The following is a 6,685-nucleotide window of genomic DNA, read 5'->3' on the forward strand; positions in this document are numbered from 1 at the left end:
AATTTAATCCCAAAAATTCAAACCCAGAAAAAAAATTGAAATCGAAAAAAAACTTGAAAACCCAGTATTCGAATAAACCCAGAAAACGAAAAAAATTGAAATCGAATAAACCCAGAAAAAAAAAAACAAAAACCGATTAAAATAAAAATAAAAAACCGATTAAAACCCAGAAAATAAAAAATAAAAATCAATAATAAAACGCAGAAAATAAAAATCAAAAACAAAATAAATTCGCTTAAATTAAAAAAAAAAAAATCGATTAAAAAAAAACCCAGAATTTTTTTTAAAAAAAACGAATTAACAACCGAAAAAAAAACGAACCTAGAAAATAAAACCTTGGATTAACAACCGAAAATAAAACGAACCCAGAATTAACAACCCAAAAAATTAAAAAAAACGAAAATAAAACGAACCCAGGATTAACAACCCAAAAAAAAACGAACCCATAATTAATAACCGAAAATTTTAAAAAAAAACCGAACACATAAAATAAAATCTTGGATTAAAAATAAAAAAAAAACCCCAGAAAATAAAAAAATAAAAAAAAACCGAATTCAAATGATTAACATAAAAAAAATAATCGATTAAAAAACCGATTAAAACAAAAACCCAGAAAAAAAAAACCGAATAACCTCGAATTGGTGTTGCATGTGGTGGTCTTGGTGGTGGTGCAAGTTGAAAATTACCAGGTTGTTGATTGCTGCCTCAGGGAGAAGGAGATCGAGAAAGAAAGAGAAGGAGATCGAGAAAGAAAGAGAAAGGGGGCCGGAGGTGGTCGTTGTGATGGTGGTCGTTGTGACGGTGGTTGTTGTGGCGGTGAAATGGCGGCTGAAAAGGAGAAGGAAGGAGGAGGGGAGCAGAGGAGAGGAGAGGAGAGAGAAAGAGAAAGAGGAGGAGAGGAGAGGAGAGAGAAAGTGGAATGAATTAGATTTAGGGTTGAGGAAGAAATAGATCAATTGAACAACAGCCGCTTTTTTTTTTAATACTGAAAATGGCGGTTCACAAAGGCACCGGTTCAAACCGGTGGCCTTTATGTTTTTGCCACCGGTTTGAAGTGAACCGGTGCCTTTTATTCTGGTTTAGCCTCCCCATCAATTTTGTAGCCCATTTTTGGCACCGGTTTGGACTGAACCGGTGCCAATTAGGGGGTGCCTTTTTGATATTTTCTACTAGTGTTTATTGCTTTCTAGGTTAGTTTTATTGCTTTCTTATATGAAAAATACAAAAAAAAATTGAAATAAAAAAAATCCAAAAATACGTTCCAATGAATTATAAATCATGCTTCCTTGTGCCCCATACTTGGAAAATATTGTTTTGATTCTTGGTATATGATGATAAGCATTGTAGATTTGTTGATCATGATTTTAAGTTTGATTGCTTAGATGTCCTAAAATGCGTCAATTTTGCCCAACTTCTTGTGAATATAGTGCTTGACTAGTTGATTTGGTTAGGAATTGTGTGATAGTTCCTAGTATGACAATGAATTTAAGTATTGGTTTGCAACTATAAGTAATGTTTGTATGACTCATTATTATGCACATTGTGGAGGACGAAAGCATTTGTTCTTTTAGGTAGCCTCCAGATGATTTAGATACATTTGTTCCCTTCTTGATACCCATGTTGTTGCCTTGACTTTTTGTTGTTTATTAGCCACATTACAAGCCTATTTTTCCCCATTGGTTACTAGTCCCAAGCTTGGCTTGGGGGAGCTATTAGTGAGTGAGGCGAGGGAGTTTGTAGTGCGCTTATTATTTGCACAATTTGGGTGGGTTTTGAGAACTTATTTTGTTCTTTATCGTGTTTTATTTTTGATGAGTTTGGAAGTTTAATCTTCTTGAAAAAATAAAGTATGATGTTATAAAAAAAAAAAAAAGAGAAGTTCAAAGAGAAAAAAAATGAGTGAACTTTAAAAGAAAAAAAAAAAGAGCAAAAGGAAAAAAAATTGTTCAATGTTCAAATGTTCTAATTGGAGGTTAGTCAAAGGAAAGAAAAAAATCGAGTTCAATGAATAATATTCAAATTTGGAAAATAAATTTTGTTTACTCACTCCAGTTCTTCATTATTATATCTTATGAGTGAAATTTGTAAGTGTTGGGATTGTTGTTTATGATTGGAGTTGTATTTGGTGGACTTTTGTTGGAGTTGGTTATGTTGGAGATGTTGATCATTATTTTATTTTGATCATGAGTTTTATTAGGTTTTGCTCCCCTTAAGCATAGCTTTTCTCTCACTTATTCCCAAATGTTTCCTACCCTTTACCCTAGCCTTACATTACAAGCTTTAAAGACCTTCCGAGTATGAATGTGAAAGTGTTGTTTATCAATGCAAGTTATGATTTGACATATTTCGAGTCGACTAGTAGGTTGAGTGTACATCTTTTTATACACACGATAGTGTGAGTTGGGAGGGCATTGTTTCACATTAAAGGGGTTGGTTGGAGAGTGATCGAGTACATCTTTTACTCGCCACATAAATGAGAGTTGAGTGTGTGAGCACTAGTCTTGAATTCTATATGCTCTTATGATTTTCTCTATTTGACAATTGTTAGGGAGGAAGAGTAATTGGATGGATGAGATTGGTTGATGTTGAAGCATGTTTATTAGATTTACCTTGAATTTTTTGTGCTTGATTTTTACTTTTTGGGGTGAAGCGTATTTATTTATTCATTGATAAGATCTTTGCTTAGGGACAAGCAAAGGTTTGGCTTAGGGGAGTTTGATGTGTCCATTTTACATAGTATTTTACCCCCGTCCCTTGTTCATAATTAGTAGTGTTTTTGGCTCTTTAGAGCCACTTTTATTACTAATTGGTGTTTTCTAGTATTTTCGTGGATTTGGTTGACTTTTGTAGGGATTTGCACTTTTGGAGCATTTTCCCGAGATATTATGGAGTAACTACGAGCATTGGAGAAGCACGACCATCCTTCATAGCCCAGGGCCGGTTAGAGTCATCGAACCGGTGATTAAGGGCTCGGTATATGTGATACCGGGGCATTTGGACCGAGTATTCAAGACCCGAAGAGGAAATCCAGTTTGGCCCGAAGAATTGGAGCCCAATCGAAGTCCAAAGAGTGTCCTAAGAGTGCCGCCTGGCCAGGGAGCTCTCGCCCGAAGGCGCGCCCGGCCGGGCGGGGGAAGCAAAGCCGGCGCCCGAACTCGCGCCCGACCGGGCGCGAGAGATATACCTAGGAGTAAAACGGCGGGCTCGATTAGGCGGTGCCTCACCCGATCGGGCGCGTGTCAACTTTAGGAGACGATTAGCGTCGTTTAAGTTTGTTTTAGTTTAGGATTCTTGCTTAATATAAATACTTCTCCGTTAAGCGAGTTTAGGATCTTCTTTGACTCTTTCTTAATTATTCTCTTAGATTTTCTCTCTCTACTTAGCTTTTAGATTAGTTTCTCTCTCTAATACTTTGTTCTTAACTCTACTCTTAATTCCAGATTACTTTGGTAACGATTTCTTCTACTTTAATCTTAGTTATTTATTTTAATTCTTTCATCATGTCTTATTTTATTGCTTTGGTTAGTATAGATTTAATTATGCATGAGTAGTTTCCTTTCTAGGGTTTGTGGGGATCCATAAATAATATGAAGGGGTAATTTTTTGTTGTTAATTATCAATGCTAGATTAATTTCCTATTGATTGATTTAATGCTCTGTGACTAGATTAGGCCTGATCTTTTATGCATGAGTTTGACAATATTGATTCGAGATTCGAGAGATGAGAATTGATGTTTAAGTCTAGTTTCAATAGGCAGGTTAATTTATAAATGGTTAAGTCGAGATTCGAGAGATGAGATTTAATACCGGTAAATTAATTGTGTGATTGTAATACGTAGCGAAAGCCTTTTTTGATCTGGTTAATTATGCATTGATGATTAATTATTATGTTTTACCCTATAATGTTATTTATTGGTGAACCTATGCCCTATTCCTTTTATTCATTGTTTTCTCTTTACTCTTAATCTCCGTAGTTTAGTTTTATATCCATATTATGAAATTGTTACTTAATAATTTAGATTGCTTTAATTAATTAGGAATAAAAAGACTTGTTTCCTTATGGATTCGACCCTACTTCCCTATCTGCATTAGTTAGAGGATTTAGGAATTACTTTTGATTAGGTGGTACGACTTTAGCTAGTCAGTAGCTAGATGGGATATGGAGGATGCTTCGGAACTTGTTCGTTTAGGTCCCTTTTCACAAAGTATCATAACTTTGGTAGAATTGGACTTGGTTTAATTTTTCAATAATAATTGCTATCTTTTCCCTCAAAAAAAAAAAAAATGTTACATCCTCCGTTCCTTTTGTATTATTACGAATCTTTAAAAATAAAAAAAAGAAAAAAGAAATGACTATATTTTCCTTTAATTAAAAATCACAATTTGTTGTTACAAAAGGCGATGTAAATAGTGTCAAAAATTTAAACATTGCAATATTTATAAAACATAGATAATACATCAAGTAACTAATTTAATATAGATAAAATATTTATAAAATGTTGATTTTTGTAAAAATTGCAAAGGCCGTGTTAAATTTAGTTTAATAAGAATAATTATTTAAGTTCAACAAAAATAAGATGAAAATTGAAAATAATAGGGCCTAAATATTCACAATGTATTTTTACTGCGTGCTTTATTTTGTCATTTAGAGGATCAAGTTATGAAAATGGGATAGCAAAAACTATTAGAATAAATAATACATATTATACCTTACCCATGAATTTCATTAAATATTTGCAAAATGGGGATGCAAGTGCTCCCCTTAGGAGCCAAATACATCTGCCAAAGGTCGTAACGTGACAATAGTCAAATTTGTCTCGCATAGTACACACGGACACAATTAGAGACTATAGTATTGTGTATCATTTTTGGAGTAAAGAATAGAATGTAGTGTGTAATTTTTGTGTCCGAATGAAGTACAAAGGCCTCAATTATATACTACTCCAAAATCATGAATATATGGAAGGAATTACAAGTCAACTACGTACAAAGAATCATTTTGCTCCACTAATCAAGTGATATCTATGCATGCATTTAGCATATATTGCGGTTAGGTGGAGGAAATTGAAAGTCCACTAATTAATTACCTCCCATGCATATTAATTGATTAATCAATATTATTAACCCACCCATTCTCACGGCAGCATGCATTTATGCATGTTCCTAAGTCAATGAGAATCAATATTCTCCCTTTAATTTGCATGCCAAAGAATGAGCCTTCTAAGTATAGTATCAATTTACGTAACGGTTAGGAGGAAATTGAGATGATAAAGTCAACTATTTGATATGTAATACTTCCTCCGTTCGGTTAATATTGCAACAAGGAGGAAATTACGCATCCCAAAACACATTTTATATGCTAAATATCTATTATTGTGTAAGAGTAAAAATTATAAAAACTTGATATTGTGAAAGTATTTTATAAGACGAATCCAACAATATTCCACTTGACTATATTTTGTTTAAGTATAACTCATATTATATGGTCAAACAAGAGTGATGAATAGTGCAAAAAGTCCATTGTTGCAATATTAATAAAACGGAGGAAGTATCAATTTATGAAAATTTTCCATGGAAGCGGAGTCACGATGCTTCGTGCATCCATTTTTAAAAAAGGCGGAATGAATATTTAGTTGTTCAGTAAAGAACATACAATTATTTTGTAAAGAATATCTAGCTATTTTATAAAGAACATCACATATAGTGTATTGTGATTACCATATAGTTGTTTTGTAAAGAACATATAGCTGTTATATATATATATATATATATATATATATATATATATATATATATATATATATTGTAAATCTAAAGAACATTTGTAATATTAATAAAGAACATGATAAAATTAAAGAACATTATTCATATAGTAAATGTACATTTGGTATAAATGATCATGTAAGTATAGGAAAATGACATGTTACTGTGTCATAATATACATTATTGCATTATATTCTGATGAACATATGTGTTATAATGTTGCTTACAGATTAATATACATTGTATTATTTGGATCATGAAAGTATATGAAAAAGAACATTTTATTGTATTTTACTGTACATTGTATTATTTGGATCTACAAATTGTTCTGAATTTGACTACTTGCTTGCTTTCTTCTTCCAAAATGTATTAATTGGTCGATCTTCTTCAAGAACTTTATTCTTTTCTTATTGCAACAACAAAACCACATAAATCGCAAATTAATTCCTAATGAAACCAAAAATTACAATTTTCAACCAAATTTATAAAAAACAAACACTCAAACTCAAAATAAACAAGTATGAATGTCGAATTTGGTCTCACCTTTTGTTTTATCTGTCCTCTTGAACAATTTTGGACTTAAATTGAATTTCTTGAAATTTTGCTTGAGGTGTGAGGAATTTAAATGGGTTTGAAGTTTTGTTTGGAAAGAGAAAATGAACTTTTGGTTTAAAAAAAAAATGATTTGTAATTAATATATGGTAAAAAAAATAATTACATTAATATTTATCTATTCCTTATATAAAAAATTTCTTTAAAAAAAATATAACCCAATGAGAAAAACATATTATTCATTAGAAAAATTCCAACCCAATGCTTGAGATTTATACTTCTGTGTCATTTGAACTCATACATATTGTGTTTTCCAATGCATATTAGCCCCAAACTCACTATATTCTATGAGTATAAGAAAATTGTGACCA

Source organism: Chenopodium album, chromosome 5 (assembly GCF_948465745.1).
Source record: "Chenopodium album chromosome 5, dcCheAlbu1.1, whole genome shotgun sequence".
NCBI classification, from domain to species: domain Eukaryota; kingdom Viridiplantae; phylum Streptophyta; class Magnoliopsida; order Caryophyllales; family Amaranthaceae; genus Chenopodium; species Chenopodium album.